The sequence below is a fragment of the Dromiciops gliroides genome, chromosome 4 (assembly GCF_019393635.1).
Source record: "Dromiciops gliroides isolate mDroGli1 chromosome 4, mDroGli1.pri, whole genome shotgun sequence".
Classification (NCBI taxonomy): domain Eukaryota; kingdom Metazoa; phylum Chordata; class Mammalia; order Microbiotheria; family Microbiotheriidae; genus Dromiciops; species Dromiciops gliroides.
In genome coordinates, this window is record NC_057864.1 from 395,998,258 (window position 1) to 396,023,046 (window position 24,789).

At 39.7% G+C, this 24,789-nt stretch overlaps 1 protein-coding gene across 2 annotated transcripts in view; it reads left to right on the forward strand.

The window, feature by feature from the left end:
* The first annotated feature begins 4,403 nt into the window (after window positions 1-4,403).
* The window catches only part of TIAM2 (TIAM Rac1 associated GEF 2), a 297,053-nt gene continuing 276,667 nt past the window's right edge, over window positions 4,404-24,789 (forward strand). For both annotated transcript variants that reach the window (XM_044001912.1, XM_044001913.1), the window contains exon 1: window positions 4,404-4,591. The gene's annotated coding sequence lies outside the window, so the exon portion shown is untranslated. The remainder of the gene's footprint in view (window positions 4,592-24,789) is intronic.

The window sequence follows — 24,789 nt, forward strand, 5'->3', positions numbered from 1 at the left end:
GTAATTAACAATTGCTAGAATTCTGGTTCTTTCCTATTAACAGGCTGTAAAACTTGATTTGAACTTCTTGAAAAAAAAAAGGCATTAAGCTGAATGGATGATTGGTATTACTCTTGGACTTTATCTCTGTCCTGCTTGATATAGTAACTAAGACCTGTTACAGAGGAGGCAGAGGCAGTTAAATTCAGAGTCCTACTATGTTCCGGGAACTGTGGTAAGTGCTTGGGATACAATGAAAAAAAGTCCAAGATAGCTGCCCTCAAGGAGCCTACAAACTAATGGGGGAAGCTTGTTTAGTTATTTTCCAGTCAGTTTCTGACTCTTCGTGACCCCATTTGGGATTTTCTTGGCAAAGATTCTGGAGTGCTTTGCTATTTCCTTCTCTGGCTCATTTTACAGATGAGGAAACTGAGGCAAACAGGGTTCAGGTTCACACAGCTAGAGTCTAAGGCTGAATTTGAACTCAGGAAGGTGAGTCTTCCTGACTCCAGGCCTGACTCTCTATCCACTGCACTGAAACTGAAAAGCTTGGGGGTGTGGGAAATATGGGAGGCAATAAGGGTACCCAGCTTGGATGGTATGATGACGTCCTGAAGGCAGGTGGGAATGATCTGAGGAGGTGTGAGTTAGAGTTGATTTCATCATTCAGAATGATGAGTTTTTGGAGATCATGAAGTTGAGGAGAGCAGCCATAGACAGTCTCCTTAAATGCTGGAGAAGCTGTCCAGGGTCTACCTCCACTCTCTCTAAATGAGAGGAAAGGACCCAGGGGTCAAGAACTAAAATGGAAAGGCTGTGTGGCAACATTGGAAAGAACACTGTTTCTGCTATCAAATCTAGATTCAAATCCTGGTTCTGTCATGCTCTACCTGTAATAGAATAGTATTAGGGAATAATAGTAACTTGCTTCATCATCAATACTCTGGTAATAATGCTGATTACAGCTTCCATGTCTTTCAAAGTTGTTTGTCTTTATAATATTGTAGTCATTTTATAAATTATTCTCCTGGTTTTATTTACTTCACTCTGCATCAGTTCATACAAGTCTTTGCAGAGTTCTTTGAAACCATTTGCTTTACCATTTCTCGTAGCACAATAGTATTGCATTGGGACAACTAGGTGGCACAATGGATAGAATGCAGAATCCGATGTCAGGAGGACTTCTCTTCCTGAGTTCAAATCTGGCTTCAGAGACATACTAGCTCTGTAACCCTTGGCAAGTCACTTAACCGCATTTGCCTCAGTTTCTTCATCTGTGAAATGAGCTGGAGAAGAAAATGGCAAACCACTCCAGTATCTTTGCCAAGAAAACCCCAAAATGGTGTTATGAAGAGTCAGTCAGACATGATTGAAACGATTGAACAACAACAACAACAACAACAACAAGAAGGTATTGCTTCACATTTATATACCAAAACTTGACCAGCCATTCCCCAATTGATGGGCACCCTCTGTGGGAGAATTGGAACACAAGTCTTCCTAATTCAAGTGTAGCATTATATCCATTTTACCATCTAGTTGTCTCTAAATCCAAAGACTAGTCATTAATGGCTCAAGGTCAACTTTGACAGATTTCTAGTATGTGTTGTTTAACCTTTTTTTTTTGGTGGGGCAATGAGGGTTAAGTGACTTGCCCAGGGTCACACAGCTAGTAAGTGTCAAGTGTCTGATACTGGATTTGAACTCAGGTCCTCCTGAATCCAGAGCTGGTGCTTTATCCACTGCGCCACCTAGCTGCCCCCTGTTTAACTTTTTTTTTTTTTAAATCACTGAGTTGGATGAAGGTATAGGTGATATTTGTATCAAATTAGCAAATGACACAAAACTGAAGGGAATAAGGAATGTGTATAGCAGAAAATAAAAAAGACCCTGGGAGGGTAGAACTGCATAATAGCTCTAGGAGTGTGCTATTATCAGGAAATTGCCATGTCAACCTTTACATGTTATGTAAATAAGAGTTGTTCAATTCAACAATTTTTTTTTAACCTTTCCTGTGTTTCAGGCACTTTGCTTGGCATTGTGACAACAATGAAAATCCTCTGCCCTCAATGAGGTTGCATTTTACTAGAAAGGTTTAGTGTTAGCCAAGTCTCTCCTAGTGAATCTGGAAGGCATTTAAGAATTCCAAGAGGGAGAAGTGAGGAGGGAAGACCTTTCTACTCACTTAGGACATTTTATGCAAAGGCCAGAGGCTTAGATAAAGAATGCTCTGTATTGGGAATAGCAAGTAGAATGCTTGCATTGGAAATGAGAAAGATTTTAATATGAAATAAGCCTGGAAAGATAAAGTAGTCAAGGGGCAGCTAGGTGGCACAGTGGATAAAACACTGGCCCTGGATTCAGGAGGACCTGAGTTCAAATCTGTGCTCAGACACTTGACACTTACTAGCTGTGGAATGCTGGGCAAGTCACTTAACTCTCATTGCCCTACCCCCCAAAAAACAAACAAAATAAAATAAAATAAAAGATAAAGTAGCCAAATTGTGAAGGCTTTTATTGCAGAGGCAATAAGAAGACATCAAACCTTCTTGAGCAGGGGAGTGATGTGGTCAGACTTGTATTTTAGGAATATTATTTTTAGCAGCCATGCAGAACAAAAGGATTAGAAAGAGAAGAGATTTAGAATGCTAATAGTCCTCGTTAGTTGAGATGAGGGTCTGAACTAAGATGGTGGCCCTGAGGATGGAGAGGAGATAGATTCAAGAGGTTGAATAAATAAGATGATGACTGGTTAGATCTGGTAGGTCAGAGGAGGGGATGAGAGAATATGTCTCTGAGTTTTGAACTTTGTGAGGTTGTGAAGGGTGACTGTGCTCAACAGAAATAGAAAAAATAGGAGTAGGAGAAGGCTTACTATTTTTGACACCTAAAGATTGAGGTGGAGAGGTCCAGTGAGCTCTTTGTTTTAATATCAGCACTAAACATATATGCACCTAATGCTATAGCAGCTATTTTAATTTTACTCATTTTGGTCCATATATATATATAAAATTTTCAGTGAGCTCTTAATGATTTTGGCCTGGCTTTCCAGAGAATAGGAAGGGCTGGATATGTAGATATGGGAATCATTTTCATAAAGATGATAATTGAATCCATATGGTGCATGCATATAGTTATGGTTTGCTAATTTTGAGAGAATTCTCATTTTTTACAAAATTTGTGACTTTTTTTTTGGGGGGGGGTGCCTTGATTAGTGAAAAACTTCACATATTTATTTTTGCGGAGCAATGAGAGTTAAGTGACTTGCCCAAGGTCACATAGCCTATAAATGTCAAGTGTCTGAGATCACATTTGAACTCAGGTCCTCCTGAATCCAAGCCCGGTGCTTTATCCACCGCGCCACCTAGCTGCCCCTGTTTCTGAGACTTTTTAAGGAACTTGGCCTCGGAAGTAAGAACAAGAAGGATGGTAAGGTCTTTCGGATCTCCTGAGAGGCCCTTGGTCGATTTTAGCTTCTCAGTCACTTAACCATAAAAGCAATTATTACTGTAGAATACATAAACAAACGCTAAAGTACCAACAAAAGTAGGACAAATTTTGTTTTTAAAAAACAAATATCTTTGCAGCTTTCTACTACGAAAACGCACCAATCGTTGAAGGGGGGGGAGGGGACTTTGTTGCAATGGAAGCATCAAGATGCTATAGTGTAGACGTCCCAAGTTCTTTCCTGCTCAATTTGAGCCCCTTGAGTTTGAGGTGCAGGTCAAATGGTATCCCTGGCCTGGCTCCCCTGATATAACTAACGATAAGCATCCATTTTCGCTATCTGTTTGCGCTGCCCACCCCTTTCTTTCTAGACTACGGACACATAGCGGTGGGAACAGAGGAGGGGCCGGCCTCTTACTGCCTCGCCCGCCTCTCGTCCTTTTCGGAGTCAGCGGGTTTGAAATGCTCGGGGAGATGCTCTGTGAGTTGCCAGCCACTTTCTCTGGCGGTGCTTTTTGTCAATGAAACTTTTTGTTTGGAAATTGGCGAAAAGTTGCCGGTATTTAGGCTGGCTTTTCGTGTTGGTCTTGGAAGGTCAATCATCCCAGGCGTCGAGAGTGCCTTTGGATGTGTGTTTTTCCATCTGACTGTCCTGCGCCTGTGCTGTCTGGAAGTAAACCATCCTTTCAGGTGGAGGGGGCTCTTGAGACAGACAGCCGGGCTGGATTGCCCATCAGGAGCCCGGAGAAGGCTCCACGCCTCTCGTCCTCCGCCGCCTCGAGCCTTGGGTTGCCGGGGTCCCGGGGTGCGTTCGCTCCGGGGGCTGCAAAGGGCCAGCCCGGGCGGGGCGGGGATTGGCCGCTGAGGCTGGGCTGCTGGAGCGGGGAGGGGGAAGTGTGGGGAAGGAGGGGCAGGGGAGGGCTGGGCTGGGAGGAGGGCGTCTCAGCACCGCCGCCGCCACCGCGGCAGCCACGAAGCGGAGCGCGGTCTTGGAACAAAGTGAGGGCGCAAAACTTCCCCTGCTGCTGCCTCGGCCTCTCGGAGCCTCTCGGAGCCTCTCGGAGCCCCCGGACTGAAGGAGCTGGCGAGGAGGCGCCCCGAAGGCGAGCCCCCCGCGCTCGATTGCTGGGTCCGGGTTGGAGGCTGCGAGGAGGGGCGAGCCAAGGTAAGGAGCCCACCCGCCGGCCCCGGGAGCTTTCAGACAAAGAACGCCGTCCTCCCCACCGTGCGCCCAGCTCGGGGGGCAGTCGTGGGAGAGGCCCGAGGGCGTGGGAGTCAGACGTAGGCTGGCTTGGGCTCGCTTCACCTGCCCACCGAGCTCCGGCACCGGGTGCCTCGTGCCAGCCCCAGCCCAGCCCCAGTCCGCTCCCGGGCGCACTTGGCCATTCGCTCCGTGCACATCTCCAGTTGCTGCCCCACCTTCAGGGAGCTTGGGCTCCTGGAGAGGAGGAGGGTCCCAGCTCGCGCCAGGGCTTTAAGAAGCAGCACTTTCCCTCCCTTTCTCCCTTCTTTCTTTTTCTCCTTAGTCGCCCTCATTTATCTTTTCTTCCATCTTTCTCCTTTGGACTCTGTGCACGGAGTTGCTTGCCCGGGCTGCGGGTGTTGGGGAGCGAAGAGTGAGGTGATCTCTGCCTCCCCACTCTAGACCCGGGCCGGCCACCCCTTTGGAGCACCTCAGGCGGCGGGGTCACTCAGCCTTTCTATACTTAGCCCGAGCCCGACGAGAGTCAGCACTTCCTAAAGCCGCTCTGGAATGGGCTTTTCTCCAATACTACTTACAGACCTCTTGGTAAAGTTCCTCTGATGAGGGTGCTTTACTTCCATTCTTCCTAATCTTCTGGGGATCCCGGCGGTGAGAGGTTCGGTGGGTGGGTGGATGAGATGAGGAAGTAGGAGCGGGGTGCTTCTGTTCAAGACTTACATCTTGACACAAAAGAAAAGTTTATTTTTTGTCAAATGGAAGCACTCCGGTAGAGGACTGCATGCCTTCTTTGCTACAACCGACTTGGGCTGGAGAGGAAAAGGATTCCATCCAACAACGTTGGATTGTTATTCCCCTAACAAAGTTCTTCTGCAGCCCAGAATAGTAAATATCATCCAGGAGAGAGAGAGAGACAGAAAGAGAGAGAGACAGACAGACAGAGACAGAGACACAGAAACAGAGAAAGACAGAGAAAAGAAATTGCACTCAGATGCAGAGAAACTCTGTGTAGAGTATGCTGGCTGCTTTTCTAAATAATCCTCCAACATGGGAAAAGTTTCGGAGGACTAGAAGTGTCAAGTCTGTGTGAAGTCTGTGATAAAATGAGTTGTAAATGGATTTAAACTCAAAAGAACTGGTTTGTAAAGAAGAGAATAACTTCTAGTAATTGAAGATTAACTGTAAGGATTTCAAGGTAAAAAAAAAACTTTAAAAAGTTTCATTAGTGGTTTATCTTTAAGAAAAACTGATGTTTCATTTTGGTAAGGCATGCTTTGTTTTCTTGCATGGTTTTTAAAAGTGGAAATATCACCAGATTTTTTTTTTTTAAGAAGCAATTGTGCATCCCTGCAGTAAATGCTACCCAGTTGGAGTTCTCTTTGAGCTTGGGTTCCAGTAGCCTCAGGGGGTAGCAGGATGGTGACACTTGTAATCATTAAGGCATCTGAATGTTGTGATAAGACTACTATTCACAGTTAAAACAGGATTGTTGGCACCAAATTCTCTTATTAGAGACCATTTCTTTCCTATTACTGTTCCCTTTTTATATCTTCACCCCATTGCTACTTTAAAGGGGTGGAGGTGGTGGTGGTGGGGGGAGGAATCCTGCTTGTCTCTAATTTCTTTTCAGATACAGTCTAAACAATAGTCTAAGGATTTAAAAAGGGAAACCTTTCAAATAACTCACTTTCTATGGGTCCTGTTCTTATGGTTCACTTAAATTCAACAAGCACTTATGATGTGACTGATTAAGATTGGTTTGGAACAGCAATGTCAATTGCTGAACTTGTCTGAGGAATTACTTTTTAAAAAAAAATTTAGATTCTCTTTCCTACATTAGGAAAAACAAATGGAACAATTTAGTATGTCCTTTCATGTTTCTTTTTAAAAGAAATTTTATCTTTAAAGTAATGCTTGTCTTCTTTTAGCACCATGTTTTGTACTGTTTCTAAAACCATTTGTTTCTTTGCCATGAAATGTTATCTTTTGAATCTCTGGGATAGTAAGACTTGTACCAGAGAGTCTTTGGATGCCAAAGGTACTGAAGAGGTCATAGTTTGACAAAGTTGAGGATATCTAGAAGAGCAACAAGTGGCTCCTTTAGCTTGAGAAATTCAGGATTCTGGTACCTTCGGGTAATGATTGGCTATTGTCCATCAATATTAAAGGTAGATCCACTGGCTTCAGTTCTGGTTTTGGAAATTAACCCAGGTTCTTTGTCCTAGTCATTGGTAGTTTGGATTTGTTACCTCAGTGATGTGGGTGGTCCTTCCAATGGTGCAGATCATATTGTATCCAACATTCTTGTTTTGGGTGAGTCCTGTCCATGTCCTATCTTAAATCCTTCCAATGAGTTCCACCCAACCTGTTGGAGTCCTTACTCCAGATCTGTTGAAAGTACCTGGATCCAGAAAGAGATGGAAACTCGTGGTGATTCTTTCCAGATTCAGTCACACTGGACATGACTTAATTGTATTCCTGGATGCCGTGGACCAGTTTTAGAATGTACAATGCGATGTAAAGGTAAATAAAAGTAAAAACCATTAACTAGAGATCAGGAGACTTGGGTTTAAACCTGGCTATACCACTGATGATTCATACTCGGACAAGTAATTTAATATATCCTGGGCCTCAGTCTCTTCATTTGTTTTTTTCTGTCTGGACTGGTTATTCTCTAAGGCTTCTTCTGTATTCTCTCTATGAGTTAAAATTCCCTTGGTGGGGGGGTGTCATTACTGCATTTTTGGAGTGAAAGAATGTTTATTGAGATCTCATTTTGAAGAGTCTAGAATTTGAAGGTGTGCGCGCAGACAGACAGACACACACACACACACACACACACACACACACACGGACTTCCCTTGTACTTCTTATCCCACCTCTAGCTATTAGTTGTACAGCAAAATGGCACAATTTGGATTATACAAAAGGAGCTTCTTGTGTAGGAATCCAGTATGACATATTCTAGCATGCGATGTGGCTCTTTAATTAACTGCTTCCTAGCAAGTATGCTTTCCAAACAAGATGTTTGCACAGTATGTAGGTGCCTAGCAAACTTAGTAGGGGTTTAAGTATTTGTTGAATGCATGGCTTTGTGTATGTAAAATGTATTGATAAAGCAAACTGCTTTAAAGTTTTTATTTCTTAAATAAGAATTTAACCTTCTTCAAGCAGACATGATGTTTAGATATTTTGTGTGAATAACTGGGAGCTAAGGGTTGCTTCAGAGAGAGATCACCTGAGACGGTGGATAGAAGACAGGCCTTGAAGTCAAGAAGACCTGGGTTAATTTCTTGCCTCTGATACATAGAACTTGGTGATCCAAGGCAAAATCACTTTATTTCTCAGCACTTTAGATATCTCTCTAATACCATAAATGACAGAAAAGTTACAGAATATTTATATTCATAGAGAGAATTATGAAAAACAGGAATTCATTATATTAATGAAAGGACAAGTTGGGTTGAAAAAAATGCTACTCTAAAATTTGGGAATTTTTTTTTTTTGGTAAGACAATTGGGGTTAAGTGACTTGCCCAGGGTCACACAGCTAGTAAGTGTTAAGTGTCTGAGGATGGATTTGAACTCAGGTCCTCCTGAATCCAGGGCCAGTGCTCTATCCACTGCGCCACCTAGCTATCCCCTGAAGTGTTTTAAAGGTGTGATGTTCTGATTTATTCTACATGATTTCCCTTTTATATGCACACTACATTCAAGCCCAATAGGCTTATATATGATTTCCCAGAACTCAGCAGTCCATCTCCTGTTCCCTTGCTTTGGTACAGCCTCCGCTCCCCATCCCACCCCCATGCTTGGAATGTTCTCCCTTCTCCCTTCTCCCCCTTAGAATATCTGGATTCCTTCAAGGCACAGTTCTGGTGCTACCTCCTATAGGAGATCTTTCCATATTTCCCTAATTGTTAGCATTCTTCTTCTGCCTCAAATTATCTTATATTTATCTGTCCACAGGTTGTATCCCCAAAATAAATCTTAGGCATCTTTAGGACAGGGATTACAGGGTGTCCCCAATGTCTTAGTATGATATTGTTATCATTACTACTCTTATTATTGCAGTAATGCTTAAAGCAGCACTATAGTAACTAACATATGACACCTACTTTGCAATGCACTTTACAAGGATTATCCTACAATAACCTTAGGAGGGAGGTGCCATTATTATCTCCTTTATACAGATGAGAAAACTGAGGTAGACAGAAATTAAGTAACTAGCCCAGGCCCAGCTAGTAAGTGTCTGAGGTAGAATTTGAACTCAGATTTTCCTCATTCCATAGTCATCAATCTGTCCACTGTGCCACCTGGCTGCCCAAGACTTGCCTGAGATTGGATTTGTCCTTTTGCCTTTGTATTCTCAACACCTAGCACAGTGTTTTCAATATAGATGTTTAATAAGCATTGAATCAAATACATTTTCACTGCAACCTTCAAGTTACTCACTCTAGAGATCAATATTTAAGCCCCCCAGTTTGTAGAAGAGTTTGTCAGTTTGTCAATGAGCATTTATTAAAGTTTACTCGGTGCTAGTCATTGTCCTAGCGTCCGGAACTATAAAGACAGAGAGGAGACAGTCTCTGCCCTGGAGGAGCTTACATTCTACTAAGAGGAAAAGTTCAATCGGTTGATATATATATATATATATATATATATAAATTTTGTTGGTAAGGCAATTGGGGTTAAGTAACTTGCCCAGGGTCACACAGTGATGGTAAGTGTCAAGTGTCTGAGGCCATATTTGAACTTCGGTCCTCCTGACTCCAGGGTTGGTGCTCAATCCACTGCACCATGTAGCTACCTCATATACTTTCTAATAATTTGTGTAGTTATATAGAGACATTTTAAAAGCCACAATAAATTATTTAAAATGTTAGTCAGATTTATTTAATATATTTAAATTGACAAAGGGCTTGCCTTAGAACTCTTATTAGGTAAGTAGTATAAGTATTATTTCCTGAATTTTACAGATGAAGAAACTGAGACAGAGAGCAGTGAACTGACTTGCCTAGGATTATATAGTTGGTAGGAGTCAATTTCAATCTTTAATTTAGAATTCCTGACTAATTCCATGACTTGTCCTACACTGTGAAATGAGGGGACAGATGATAACAAAAGAGTTTGTCAATTAATGTAGGAAGGAATCTATTTTGTCTAATACTTTCTGGTTTAGCTTGGAAACTTATTAGGCACAGGCCAAATCTCATCATCACTATTGTTGTTCAGTCCTTTTTCAGGAGTGTCCTACTTTTTGTGACCACTTGGGGGTTTTCTTGAAAAGATAGTGGAGTAGTTTGCCATTTCCTTCTCCAGCTCATTTTACAGCTTAGGAAACAGAGGCAAACAAGGTCAGATGACTTGCCCAGGGTCACACAGCTAGTGTCTGAAGGTAGATTTGAATGCAGGTCTTTCTGACTCCAGACCCGGCACTCTATTCATTGTGCCATTTAGCATATGAGTAACATCCTAACTAGAAAAGGTTTTTGTATTTAGAAAGCCTTCCTAACACCAAGTGATCTGTTTATTTCATGTAACATGTGATACAACAAAAGGGCATGTAACTGAAATATTTAGATCATTTCTGAGAGTTCTGTGTAATGGGATTTGACCTATGTTCTCCAATAAATGCCATCGGATGTATGTCATGCTTGATGGCAGAGATATGTTAGATTGAATCACATTGTCAAACCAATAATTCGATATCTTGGTAGAAATATTTTTGTTACTATGTGCAGTGTGTCCCCTAAAAGGAGCTAAAGCACTACAAGGTTTTTTGTATTTCAATGATTATTTGGGGGGGAGGGGAGGGAGCAGGCAGCCCTTCACACATTTGGAATAGTTTTTATCCCCCTGAGCTGATAATGACACAAGTTGCAAAAACTCTTTGTTCATTCTTTTGTCTGCCCACAAAGTGCTAGACTGTCAGACCTAGGCCACTGTCTCCGGACAGTTCCTCACTGGGGATTTGTAATGTATTTCTTAACTTGGAACCAGTATGGTCTGGTAAGGGGCCAGCTCCTCCCCAGGAATCCAATCCAGTTTAAATTTAGTTGCTTTGTTTCAGTTTAAGAAGTCTGTAGAGTGAGTAATGGGATCTGTCCTTCAGTTTGTATTGTGTTTTCATGGGGTCAGATGACAATTTTTAATGAGTGATCAGATTTTTCTGGCATGTTTCTTCTAGCTTTCCAATAAATCAAATCATTGCTTTAGGAAAGTAACTGGAATTGTTTACAGTTATTTTTATCAGTACCTTAAGGAACCCTAACATTAATATTGTGTGTGTGTGTGTGTGTGTGTGTGAAATATCTGAGAATGAGAGTGGTTTTTACTTAGAGTAGTCAAAGTTAAGCTTTTCCAGAGTTTTCAAAATAAAAATACAAAATATAATCTAGTAGGTCATCTAGTGTCTTGGAAATCTGCCCAATTCTGATGCAGTTTATCACTTATTAATGGGTATAGATAATTTTAGATTATAGAAGGTCTAAAAGAGCTAACAACTCTTTAAAAAAGTTTTATTGATACCTTTTTTTTTTTCATCAGTCATCTCCCCCTCTCAACTTCAGAATGTGGTCCTTTCTTGTAAGAATCAGTTAAGCAAAAACAACTGTTACAGTGACTGTGTCTCACACATATGCAACATTTTTCCTCTAGAGTTCCTTCCCCCCTGCTAAGAGGAGGGAGCTATGTTTAAATTATCAGTTCTCTGGGACCTTTGTTGCTTTTCAGTTACTCACCATTGAGTTTCTTTGAGTGATCAAATATTCATTGATATTGTGGTTGTCATAGTGCATATTGTTCTAATTCTTCACATTTTACTCTTTATCAATTCATTATCACTCTTCCCGTGTTTCCCCGAATTCCTTATATTTATAACCCGTTACTGAACAATGCTATTTTATTGCATATACCAATTTGGGCAGCCATTCACCACTTGGGAAATTTAGCAAGTATTTCTTAAGAGCCTATTCTGCGTTAGCTACAGTGCTAGGTGCTAGGTATACAAAGGCCATAGTGAAAAGATCCTTGCCCTTAAGGAGAGAGATAGATCTATAGAAAATGATGGCAAGATGATTTTTGAAGAAAGGCACTAGCACTGGGGGTTATCAGAGAAGGCTTCTTGTAGAAGGTGATGGGCAGCTAGGTAGCACAATGGATAGAGTATTGGGCTTGGAATCAGGAAGACTCATCTTCATGAGTTCAAATCCAGCCTCAAACACTGCCTAGCTGTGTGACTCTGGGCAAGTCACTTAAATCTGTTTGGCTTCATTTCCTCATCTTTAAAATGAGCTGTAGTGGGAAATGGTAAACCACTCCAGTATCTTTGCCAAGAAAACCCCAAATGGGATCAGGAAGGGTCAGACAGAACTGAAATGACTGCACAACAACAATAGAAGGTGATACTTGAAATGAACCATGGAAGGTAACTAGGGATAATTAAAGGTGAGAAGATCAAGAGGAAGTATCTTAAAGTTATGCAGGATAGCTGAGGTAAAACACTGGAATGGGAGATGGAATATCTCGTAAGAAGAACAACAAGAAGGCCAGGTTCCATTGTAATGTATGTGAAAGAGAATAAGGGATGGACAATAAGATTGGAAAGTTAGATTGGGGCCAGGTTGTAAAGGACTTTAAATGCCAGAAGGGAATTCATATTTGTTCTTAGAAGCAATAGGAGTCATTGGAGTTGATTAAGTAAGGGAATTAAATGGTTAGATCTGTGCTCAATGAAAGTCGCTTTGGCAGTCCTGTGAAGAGGCTTGAGGAGGGGGGACCAATTAGGGGGCCATGGTAATAGACCAGTTGAGAGGTGATGAAAGACAGAACTATAGGGGTGACTGTGTAACTAGAAAGAGAGTCATGTGAGAGAACTTATTTGGATAGGTGGGGTGAGGGAGAATTAGGAGTTGAGGATTACATCAGAGTGTCCTTAACAGACAGGGAAGTTTGGAAGAGCAGTTGGTTGGGGTAGGTGATGAAGAGAATGTCTTTTGGACTTGTTGAGTTCTAGATTCTTATGGGACAGCATCCAATAAGCAATTGGTATTATGGGACTGGTGTTCAGGAAGGGAATTAGGTCTGGATAAATACATCTGGTAGTCATCAGCTAAGTGATGATAATTAAACCTATGGAAGCTGATGAGGTCATCAAGAGAGTGTATAAGGAGGAACAAAGGGGACCCAGGCTAGAGCCTTGGGGGGACACACAAAATTAGTGGGCATGATAAAGATCATGATCTAGCAAAGGAGACAGAGAAGGAGTTGGCATGCAGATAGGAAGACACAGAAAAGAGAAGTGTTATGAAAATCCACAGAGGAGAGAGTATCCAGGAAGAGAGAATAGTCAATGGTGTTGAGATGTCAAGCAAGATGAGAATTGAGAAAAGACCATGGCATTGGGCAATTAAGATATCATTAGTAAACATGGAGTGAGTGTTTTCAGTTGATTTATGAGGATAGAAGCCAGCTGGAAAAGGTTGGAGAAGTGAGAGGAAAAGAAAGGTGACGTTTTTTGTTTCTGTTTTAGGAGGGAGGAGAAATATAGGTAGATGTGCAAAAACTTGAAGAGACAGTGGGAAACAGCCCTGTTTTCAAGGAACTTATATCCTGTTGGAGTGATGAAATGTATGACAACAGGTTTAGAGAGAAGTGATAATATAATATATACAAAAATCATACAAAGTAATTTTGGAGAGCACCAAAACAATGGAGAGTTTGGGGAAAGTGATCATAAAGGATTTGCACTTGAGCTGAGTTTTGAAAGGAGCCAGATTCCAGAAGATTTGGTTTGTGGGGGACGGGATGGGGGGGGAGGGGTCTGAATTCATGACAGTTTATGACAGAGGCATGAAGAAAAGACTTGGACTATTGTATATAGGGAAACAGCAAGCAGGCCGATTAGGCTATAACAGAGATTGTGTGAAGGGAAGTAATGCGTCATCAGCCTGGATAGATAGGCTGGAGTCAGATTTTTAAGGGTTTTAAATGACAAACAGAAGAATTTGGATTTTATCCTAGAGGAAGTAGGAAACTACTGAAGCTTCTTGGAAAGAGTAGTGACATGGTCAGTCTTTGGATTTAAGAGTATCATCTTGGCAGCTGTTAAATTGAATTGGACGACAGATTAAAGAGGTGAGACTGGGTTCAGGAAAACCAATCAGGAGGATCTAAGTGAAGTGATTGTGGGATGGGCACAGAGAAAAGGATGGGTGGAAAAGATGGACAGGACTTGGCAACTGGTTTCTTATGGTGGAGATGAGGAATGTGTGTATGTGTGTGTGTGGTGGTGGTGGTGGTGGTGGTGGTATGTGAATGAGAATAAAAAGTTGAGGATGACACCTAGATTTCAAACCTGGGAGAGTGGGGATGAAAGATGATAACACTTCTGTCAGAAAAAGGGAAATGTAGGGGGAGGAGGGTGAGAGTGAATTTTAGGGGGAAAGGTAATTAATTTCCTTTTGAGTACCCATGTTGTTCCTAGTTCCTTACTACAGTACCACAAAAATGCTGCTATGAATATTTTAGTATTTATTGGGCCTCTAAAAGCTTAAAAAAAGTTAATAGCACAATCATGGTATTGAGAGCCTTAAAGGAGGAGGACTTTTATCCATATATTTGACTTTTTGAATGAAATTTTACTAATTTGTCAATACTTTGTTTACTTAATAAATTTTATTAAGGTATTTTTGTTTACTTAATAAAGTTCATTAACAAAGAATTTTTGTTTGCTTAATAAAGTTTAATAAAGTATTTTCCTTCTGTCAATTTGACAGAATGGTTTTTTTGACCAAACATTGTTCTATAAGCAAGATTGTTTGGAAATGAGTGGGAGAGTAGAATAGGTTAACTCATTATTCTCATAAAGAGAATTAACCTGAGCTTAACTTTCCTTCCAATATATGTTAATTAAAGAGGCCACTAAGAAATATAGCTAACTTGTTCTTCCTTCTGAGTAGTGTGGTCTTGGGGCTGCTTTCAAATGGATGTGGCCATGCATGCAAAGGAAGGAATTTGGACGGGATTGAATAGGCACCACATTAGTACACATCTGAAATACTTTGATGCAAGTTAAGCTGTGGCCTTAACTGGTAGAAATTGTAACTATTGGAATTATGTAACTGTGTGGGGAAATGAAGCCTTGATGAACTAGCTTCTGCTGATTCAGAAACCAAAATATGTTCTTCTTTGGCTTGTCTGTCTTGTATGTTCCCTGTGGAAAATCATAATGGTTCTGTGAAACCACAGTGATTTTTGTAACTCTTCATTGACAACCATCTGAGCCTCTTGTTAGGAACTGTGGGGCATTTGTAGTTGTTAGAACTGCACAAAATCATTGCAACAACTTCACTTGAAGCCATTGTTTCAAGAAGAGCTCAAATCTTCATTGTGCTGACTCATTCCATTCACTTCTCTGAGGAACTAGTTCCTTTCAGAGAGAAATTGGAATTTTTACTTTTTTGTCGTGTGACTTGATTTTTTGAGAGGGAGGGATGCAGAATCTATGTGCTACCCTTGGCACATGTAAGCAGCTAGGTGGTACAGTAAGTGGTGATAAGAACACTTCACTTGGAATTAGGAGAACCTGAACTCAAATCTGACCTGACATACATAGTAGCTGCGTGACTCTGGGCAAGTTACTTTTCCTCCATTTGCCTCAGTTTCCTTACCTGTAAAATGGGGAAAGTTACAGCATTTACCTCTTAGGGTTGTTGTGAGATAATATTTGTAATGAGATAATATTTGTAAAGTGCTTAGCACAGTGCCTGGTGCATAGTAGGTGCTATATACTTATTTCCTTCCTTCTTTCCTTCCTTCCTTCCTTCCAAAAATTTGCATTCTGATATTTTTGTTGTTGTTTGGATATTTTTCAGTGGTGTCTGACTCTTCATGACCCCATTTGGGGTTTTCTTGGCAAAGATACTGGAGCAGTTTGCCATTTCCTTCTCTAGCTCATTTTATAGATGAGGAAACTGAGGTAAACAAGGTTAAGTAACATTGTCCAGGGTTACACAGTAAGTGTCTGAGGCCAGATTTGAATTCAGGGAGATGAGTCTTCCTTACTTAAGGTCCAGTACTTTATCCACTGTGCCACCTAGCTGTGTCCTTTCCGCTATTCATAGAGTTTAATAGCCCTAGGTTACCTTCATGCTATCAGGGGACATCAGAGGAAGACTTCCATGGAGTATAGGTATATATCTGTATATATTTCTAAGATTTACAGAACCTCAATCAGGCAATAACATTTAATGGTGTAACAGAGGTTAAGCCAAGTTTGTATCAATTCATAGGCAGTGATCCAAATTCAGAGTTGTATTTGTTTGAAATAATATCATAAGTAAATATTAGGGTAGTACATTTGGGAATAGAAGTTTAGTGTCTTTCATTTTTATGTTGTTCCTTATTCAGGTCACAGGAAAACAAACGTAATAAATGTTCCACCAATAGATAGCAACCCTTGTACTCTTCTCTTTCTGACCCATTTTTTTTGTTGACATTTAGGAACAAATACAGAATTTCAAAATGAAGATGAAATTGTGGTTTGGAAATTGAAGAGGGAACTGAGATTGGAAGTACTATTCTTGAAAAAACGTAAAAGCCTTAGACTCAGGAAAAGCTAGAAATCCGAGCTGTATGGAACAACATGACCATATTTGAGTATTTGTTTGATTCCCAGAGTGAAGAGGAGGGAAGAATCAAAGATGACTTGGAGACTTTGGAGGCATTAGGCATAGAACAGGATGGCAAGAAGGGAGCGAAGATGAAATCTTCCTCACATTTAAGTTGATAGAACGCAGTGTGACAGATCTTGCTAATGGTATTTTGTAAGACTCAACTAACCAATATGTCAAAAACAGAAAAGTTGATTTGTGCGTCACATCCATTTAAAGCAAAACCTTATTAATTCAGACTAATTCACAATTTGTGACGAGTTGGCAGGGACTGATGTTTCTCTTTGCATTTTTAATGATGGAAGGATTTGTTAAGCTTGTTAGTAATGTGAACAAAATTGTAGGAAAATGTTTAAAATTAAAATTACTTATTTAAAAAGATCTCCAATACTTTAGAAAGAACTATTTATGTATTGTTGTAGGCCAAGAGGTTTACCCAGCTATGGCATAAAAAGGATACTCAGTCAAGATATGGCAGAGATTCAGGCAGGCGTGCCCTTTCTTATTTCCATCTAAAAACTTCATCTGGACAGTACAGCGTGGTGAGGGGCCCTGAATCCTTGTGGACTGACCCTTCTGGAAAGAAGGGGGGAAGCATTTATTAAGCACCTACTATGTGCCAGGCACTGTGCTAATTGCTTCATAAATATTATCTCATTTGATCCTCACAACAATTCTGGGAGGTGGGTGCTATTATTATCCCCATTTTACAGTTCAGGAAACTGAGGCAAAAAGAAGTTAAGTGATGTGTCCGGGGTCACACGGATAGCACATGTCTGAGGCTAGATATGAATTTGGGTTCTCTTGCTCCAGGCCCAGCACTCTGTGTACCCTGTTCTTTGGACACCTGGCATCCTGCACCAATGGCTAAACCTTATTCCATTAAACAAATCAGTTGGAGGAGACAGCTTCCTTTCTTCGTGGGGAAAAATTAGCCGAGTCTATGTAGCAAGACCCAGGTATTATTGAGATCATACTCATAAATGTTGATACTAACTTATTCTTTCTTATTTTTATTTATGGGAGGCAGCATTACAGAGCTGAGACTGGGGAGAGGGTAAGCTGGATTTGGAGTCAGAAGATTGAAGAAATAGGAACAAGAGTAGAAATGTGTTGAACTCCAACTATGTGTATAACAGGCAGTTTCTAATGCTTAGGGGAGACAAAACTTCAATGAGACTATGTTTGCCTTTCAGGAGGTTATAGTCAAATACTAGATTACCTGTAAGTAAGACCTTACTCACTTCTACTGCTTGTGTGACCTTGAGTAAACCATTAAACCTCACTAGGCCTTACTGTCCTCATTCAATAAAGATTTATTAAGTGCCTACTACATTCAAGGAGGTCCTGTGCTAGTCACCGAGAACACAGGAGTCTTTTTTTTGGGGGGGGGGGCAATGAAAGTTAAGTGACTTACCCAGGATCACACAGCTAGTAAGTGTCAAGTGTCTGATGTCGGGTTTGAACTCAGGTCCTCCTGAATTCAGGGCTGGTACTTTCTTTATTCATTGTGCCACCTGGCTGCCCAGAGGATACAGGAGTCTTAATTTACATAGAGATATCTAGATCCTTTGAATCATCTCCATTAACTGAAGAGAAATGCTCAGCGCGTAATGAAGATGAGAACATTTGCCAGGAGAAGAATGTAGTATAACAGCTAACTCCATCACCTTTCAAAAGAGACATAATAACGATAACATTTGACATCATTTTTGTCACCAAGGAGTTTATATACTACGGGGCAGGGGAATGCAATGAATGGGAGTGTGGGGGTGGAGATAGCTATATGAAGAATTCTAGGAAAATTGAAGTCATTGGTCCCTCTAGCTCGCTCTCCTTTCTCTTCCTAGTTGGAATTGTTTTTGTCTTCAAGCCAGCAAACATTAATTAAGCATTAATATGTAGGGTGGTGTTGATAACATGTCTAGGGGTCAGAAAGAATTGGGTCCATGTTCAGCCTCTGACACACACTGGCTTCGTGATCCTGGGCAAAATCATTTAATCTCTCAGGGCTGGGCCACTCCCTGTGACCCGTAAATTGCCAGTCTGCACTGATAGAGGGAATCTCCTCCAGAGGAGTTCCCTATTAAGAACAGCAGTGATGATGCAAGTCATAACTCATATTTGTATAGCACTTTAAAGATTTCAGAACATTTTATACGTGTTATCTCATTTGGTACTTATAAATAAGGATGTGAAGAAGTGGGTGCTATCATTATCCTCATTTTCCAGATAAGGAGACTGATGCTTAGTGACTTACCCAAGCTCATATAGCTGGTCAAGTGTCTGGGGAAGAATTTGAACTCAAGTCTTCCTGAAGCTAAGTCCCACCCTCTGTCCACTGTGTCATTTAGCTACTTTGCAACTACTTAGCTCCTGGAATTGTCATGAGGATTAAAAAAATATATATAATGTATGCAAAAGTTTCACAAATGGTTAAAATCCGTGTGAATATAAACTGATATTTCTGCTATTATTTACTTTTATTATTACTATTTATTCATTATTTCAACTCTAAATTTTTACAAGGCAGTACTTTGCTGAGTCAGTTCCATTTAAAATACATTCTTGAAAATAATAAAATTATGCCAATTAAAATATAATCTAAAATTCAGGATTTTTTTGGGCTGGGCAATGAGGGTTAAGTGACTTGCCGAAGGTCACACAACTAGTAAGTGTCAAGTGTCTGAGGTCGGATTTGAACTCAGGTCCTCCTGAATCCAGGGTCAGTGCTTTATCCACTGTGCCACATAGCTACCCCCCCCCATTCAGGATTTAAAAAATAAAACCCACTACACCGCATATTTTACCTGTTCTAAAACAATTGAGATAACTTACGTTTATATGATACTTTTATATTTTATCAACCATTTTCCTTGCAGCAACTCTGATTGGCAAGTATTATTAATCCCCAAGATGGAGATAATCAAACTTAGTTTCAGGGAAGTGAAATGACTTGTGACTTGTCCAAAGATCACACAAGTGTTTGAACCAGACTTTGGATCCAGCTTCTTCTTTTCTGAATTTAAGCCTGGGTTAAGTCTCTTCTGATTCTGGTTTCAAGCTTAGCATGTTTATCAATACAGCCCGCCATTTTCTAGTCTCCAAGCTATACTCAAGGTATTGTATTGAACTAGTGAAGTTTTACTGTAATTGAATCCAGGTGAGGGAATAACATACCCAGAGACCTCCCTGGGAACTGTTCTAAAGAGTAATATGTTCCCAAATATGCCATTTTGTGAATCACTGTCACCAGAGCTCAATTTTGATGTCTTCTAAGTAAAGTTCAGGAAATTTGGTTAACTAGAAAATTTTCCAAAACTTGACTTAATAAAGTCCAGTTTTCAGTGCTTGTGTAAATCTTAGGATGGCAAATACATGATATTGTTGTAATGAACTCATATAAAGATTTGAAGATTCATGTTTGCAAGTCACTAAAAAGTTCATATAGATCATACTTTGTCTTAAGGAAATCTTTAAACCTTTACACTGTGTGTGTAAAGTATGTGATTATTTAAAAATGAAAGTACATTAAAATTTTTCCATATACAGTAAGTAGTTTTTAAAAGCACAACTAATTTAGGCTTAGGAATTTTTTCATATATATTTGAAGCAAAGAATCTAGTATTTCACTGGTAGTCCTAGGAATAGACATAGGCACTGGATTTGTTATATTATTACAAGAAACTCCCAATATTCAAATGTCTTTGGACCAAGTTACAAAGATTAATTTGTGGTAGTCATAGGTATGGGGATGGGGCCTTTACCTGAGATTTTGTTGGAATAGGGAACCCCATTTTAGCTTTGCATCATCTCTGCAATTTGTCTCAGAATTGTGTAAGGCACTGTGATTTTCCCAGGTTCATGCAGCTAATAAATGACAGAGGCAGGACTTTAGCACAGAATCTCCTGGACACCAAAGTCAGCTTGCTCTCTCTCTCTCTCTCTCTCTCTCTCTCTCTCTCTCTCTCTCTCTCTCTCTCTCTCTCACTCTCTCTCTCTCTATTACATGATGCTACATCTTATAAATTATTGATTTTGAGAACTGGAAAAGATTTATAAATCAAGCTAATTTTCCTCTTTGTAAAAATGAGGAAACTGAGGCTCAGAGAAATTTAGTAACTTCCTCAACGTTGAGAAGCTAGGTTGGAAGTTGACATTAAAACTTAAATTTCTTGATTCCCTGAGCCAGCATTCTTTCCACCTAGGCATGGTGTCTCTCTCAGTTTCATAAGCATTGTCTCAATTGTCTGAAGGCAGCACAATTACTTCTAGCAGTTCTGTAACTATTTTTTTTTTGCCTTATTCCTTAACTAAATAGCAGTGCTTATTAGGAAACCATTCATCATGCATTTGGATCTTCTGGAAGAATGGAAAAACAAGGCTGCTTTTTTCAAAATGTCAATTGAAAACAATTTAGCTTGTATATTGTGCATTCTCAGAGGAAACTCCAGATGTATAAAGAGCAGCCAACAATCAAAGCTAATTTTAATTAAATTGGATTAATTAAACAAATGTTTTAAGTGCCTACTATATGTAAAGCACTATGCTACGTTCTAGAGGAAGTATAAAATTTGGATGAGGTTCTACTGCACAACCTTTAATTTAGTTCACATTACCTCATTGAGCTTACATTTTTGTAGAATTATATAATTTGGACTAAAATAAATAAACATTTTTCTTGAAAAGCCAGTAATAGCTATCAGAAAGACCTTATAGATCATAGAGCTCCAAGGAACCTATGAAATGACTTAGTTCTATGGCCTCATTTCTCAACTGTAACAAGGATGTCCAACATTTGTTTCAAATACCCATGTTTCATTACTGATCACTTTAAGATGCAACTTTTTTAAATCTTCAAAGTCTATCGAGTTGTATTCATTGTAACCAAACAGATTTTGAAGTAGAGATCCAAAAATTCAAAACACACTAAATTCTATATCTATTAGGGGAGAATATTTACATTTTATAAAAGTGGTAGTAGGTTGCCACCTGCCTTATTAGAGGGAGTTTTCACATCAATAAGACAATGGATTCCTTATAGTATTAAAGGATTGAAGTAGCATAAAATCAATTTAGTTGATTCAGGACTATAATAATAGCACCTACCTTACAGGATTGTTGTGAGAATCAAGTGAAATAATATTTGTAAAAAGCATTTAGCATGTTTGGCACATAGTAGGCACCATATACACACTTATCCCATTCCCCTTCCCTTTATTCTTGTGAACCTTGTAAGAAGTGTATTGTTGTTCTGCTCCATTAACAAAGTATGGTGTTTGTAGGAAGGAAATTATAGTTTTGTTGCGTGCTGTGATGTTCAGAACATATCTGGAGTGTTGTAATCAGTTTTGGGGACCACAGTAGGGGTACTTGTGTGAAAGAGTAACTAAAATGATGAGGGAATGGTTTACCATGTGAGGAGACAGTGATATTCATTCTAGAGAAGAGAAGACTTAAGGGGAGGGGAGCATGATTGTTATCTAAAGGGGCTCATTAGGAAGAGGAATTAGATTTGATCAGCCAAGCCCTGAAGGATAGAACAAAGAGCAGTGAGTGAAAATGATGAAGCATTAATAAATTCTAACAATTAGAGCTATTAAAAATAGAATTGGTCTACCCTGAAGGATAGCAAATTTCCTTTTAAAAATATCTTAAATTTAATATCCTTTTAAAAAATAATAAGATTTATTTTCTATTTTTAGCCCCTTCTGATAGGAAAGAAAAGAAAAACAAAACCCTTGCAACAAGCATGCAAATTCAAGCAAAATAAATAAATCCCTACATTTAGAAGTGTGTCTCATTCTGCATCTTTAATCCTTCACCTCTTTTTCAAGGGTGTGGGTAGCATGTGAATAAGGGCTGGTTGCTTAGTTAACTTCATTGAATTTTAGTTTTCTCATGTGTAAAATGGTGTCTCTAATACCTGCAGTTCAGCTGTGATAAAAATGCTTTGTGTATTCTGAAGTGCTGGAAGTATGAGCTATTATTATTGCTTCTACCTTTGAGTGTTCCAAAGCCCCTTTTAAATTCTTGTCTGAGAGAGAGAGAGAGAGAGAGAGAGAGAGAGAGAGAGAGAGAGAGAGAGAGAGAGAGAAGAAAAAAGAGGAAAAGGAAAGAAAAGAACTGGTAAGATCTAGTAAATCTAGGGGCTTAGATTATTGTGGGGACATTTGAACTGTGAAATCTTAGAAAGGTAAGGTGACTTTCTACTGCTGTGAGAAGGAATTTAGTCTCAGTAGAAGAATCTTTTGAGCTGCTTGGGAAAGAAAAATCTCAAATGGAGAATGTGCTACCCCATCAGGCAGGACCTGCTTGACTCTACCATTTCCCAAAGTAACCTGAAAGCCCAAAAGCTCTGGGTAGAAAGGAGAAGTGAGGAGGTGACTGAGTAGTAGCAGAATTCTCTGGCCTCAAGTTTTCGTAGTCCTAGTTATCCTCACCAGGGAACTCTACCTTGGGAAATAAAGCAGAAGCAGAGTATCTGGGCAGCCTCCCCTGTCAAATAGGAATGGTTTGGTGCCAAATGATTAAAAACCATGAAACAACTACCTTTAAACATTTTAAAAGATTATACTAAATTGTTTATAATTAAACACTTTTAATTAAAAGAAACGGGTTGAATGTGGTAAAAAAATTCTGGGCTCCCAGGAACATAGATCTAGAGCAGGAAGAGACCTCAGGTCATCTCTAGTCCAACATCCTCATTTTACAAATGAGGAAACTGAGGTCTGAGGAGATTAAGTGACTCATTCAAGGTCACCCAGGTATTGAGCTTCAAGGGTAGGATTTAAACTCTAGCCCTCTGACTTCATAACCAGATGCATTAAGCACTTTGTGGGAAGGGGCTGTTTAATCATACATTACAAGTCAGAAGGGACTTCACATCATATGGTTCAACCATCTTTTTCTTCAGGTGAGGAAATGGGCCAAGAGGAGGTCAATTACTTTCCCAATGTCATAGAGCTAGTAAGTGATGGAGCTGGGATTTAAAATAAATACTCCAAATCCAAATTCAACATCCTCTCCATTGTACCATAGTATGCTTCATGATGTAGTAGAAAGGTAGCCTGATGTAATGGGGAAAGCCCTAGACTAGCTGTCAGAAGACTTGATATTTAGTCTTTGGTTTGCAACTAATTAGCTGTGACTAGGTAATTCATTAAACTTTTCTGTGTTTTATTCTCCTCTATAAACCGATGGGGGATCAGTTAGATTACCTTCATGGTCCATTCTAGGTATATGGTTCTATATACTGCCTACACAATCCGTTAGCAAGTATTTATGAAAACATACTATGTTTCAAATGCTATACAAGACTCTGGGGACACAAATAGAAAGAATGAAGCAATCCCTACTCTCAAGAAGCTTACATTCTGATGAAAGAGATATTAAACACATACAAGTCTATACAGAATAAATATAATGGCAGTTGGGTGGGTGGATCAGGAAATGCTTTATGTAGAAGGTGATGCTTGAGTTACATCTTGAAGGAAGTGGAATTCTGAAAGATGTAGGTAAAAGAGAGTACACTTCAGGCATGAAGGAAAGCCAGTGCAAGTACTTGGAGCTGAGAGATGGAGTTGTATATATGGGACAGTAGAGTAAAGTATAATGAGACTGCAAAAATAGTTTGGGCCTGGGCTTTGAAGGGTTTTAAGAGCCAAATGGAAGAGTTTACATTTGATCCTAGAGGTAATAGGGAGCCACTGTAGTTTATTGAGTAAGGGAGTGATATGGTCAGATTTTCATTTAAGGAAAATCACTTTGGTAGCTGTGTGAAGAATGGACCAAAGCGCAGAGAGATTTGAGGCAGAGAGACTAATTAGGAGGACATTACGATAGTTCAAGAGAGTATCTGAGAGAATAGAGAGAAAAGGTCAAATTCAAGAAATATTGTGGAAGAAGAAAAAAGATCTGGAAACTGATTGGATATATTGAGGATTATGGTAATGTTGTGGATATGGAAGACTGGAAAAATGGTAGTGCCTTCAACAGAATAAGTGTTTTATAAACATTTTTTGAGGTACAACTACTTACTCGATATAATATTGTTACACTGCAATATTGCCATCTAGGATGGTAGAAGGAATATGTGAATTAAAAGCTAAGTGTGTGATACTAGATTTTTCTTACATGATTTTGTTATGTATATTTAGTGCATGATATGATTTGGCTTATAGTCCCTCCAGTATTTATCAAAGAGTGAGTTTTTCGTTGGGAGACTTTTCCCTCCCTACTTTATCAGGTATTGGGTTATTGAGTTCTATTATTTCTGAATCTCCCTTGTCAGTCCTGTTCCATTGATCTAGATCTTTGGTTTTTAATCAATACCTAATGGTTTTGGTGACTGCTGCTTTATAATTTAGTTTGAGGTCTGGAAATGCCTATTCCCCCATTGTCCTTACTTCTTTTCATCATTTCCCTTGATATTCTAGATCTTTTTTTCTGAATGAATTTTATTATTATTTTTATCAAGCTCTGTAAA